Genomic DNA, 953 nt, shown 5'->3' with positions numbered 1-953 from the left:
AATAGAGAGGTAAATAGGTATTTTTTAAGATCTTGAAACTGGGAACATAAAGCGTTTGTTTAGTGAAGGGCTACTGCATGGCGAAGTTGAGTAATACATTTGCGTCTAGAATGGTGATGCATCTAAGTCATCCTGGAGAGAAGCATGAGACATTTCATACGCTTTAATAGTATATTTGTGGCAATGTATGTTGCAACTTTTTTTGATTAAAAAAAATGTTAAATATTCACACTTCTTTAACTAATAGACTCTGTGGTTACTGATATCCAGAAAGGGGACATCAGGCACTGTTTTCTCTCATGTATACCATCTTCCATTCTTCCGCCAGCGTAGCCGTCTTTGTAGGCTTTCTAAAGATGTGTAATTACCGCCGCTGTCGAAATCCAGACCTGTTGCTTCGGAAATAAACCAGATGCATGTTTCGTCACTAGTTGTAAGGTCTGCTTTCAGTTTCTTTGTGAGTGTCTTAGGATAACTTCCCCACGGATTGTTGCCAAAGAAGCGTGCAGTAGTAAAGAGTAATGACCTCGCCTCTGAATCAGAAGATAAGTACTGAGCAGCAGCTAGTTGAAAATAAAAGCTGTAGTAAGAATTGCTGTGATGAGGATGACTGCTGTAACCAGTGTGCTTTAGGACAAGTATGGCATTATGTGAAGGTCCAAGAAGATAAACGGGCGTTGCATGAGCGCCAGAGTTCCCTTACAGAGGAGGCATGACTTCTTTTTGTTAATTTCCTTTGTTATGGTCTGCTTTTGTATATGGGGGATTATGTACAAGAAGAATAATTGCAGTATATGAATGTGGCTGATGTCTTTGATCCTTTTTTATCGTTATTCCAATATCTACTGAACATGCTGTATAGTCTTCCCTTTTGCCATTTTATTTTTTATTTTCTATTTTATTCAGTGTGCTCTTAGTACCTGTGCATTATGGTCGATGCTTGTGCATGTATT

At 38.6% G+C, this 953-nt stretch overlaps 1 protein-coding gene across 3 annotated transcripts in view; it reads left to right on the top strand.

The window, feature by feature from the left end:
• LOC119594556 (furin-like protease 1) overlaps positions 1-953 on the top strand; it is a gene marked incomplete at its 5' end in the record, with an annotated part of 24,037 nt that overhangs the window by 9,205 nt on the left and 13,879 nt on the right.

Source organism: Penaeus monodon, chromosome 34 (genome assembly GCF_015228065.2).
Source record: "Penaeus monodon isolate SGIC_2016 chromosome 34, NSTDA_Pmon_1, whole genome shotgun sequence".
In the NCBI taxonomy this organism is placed as follows: Eukaryota; Metazoa; Arthropoda; class Malacostraca; order Decapoda; family Penaeidae; genus Penaeus; species Penaeus monodon.
The sequence above is the reverse complement of the archived record's forward strand: the minus strand, read 5'-3'. Positions and strand labels throughout refer to the sequence as shown.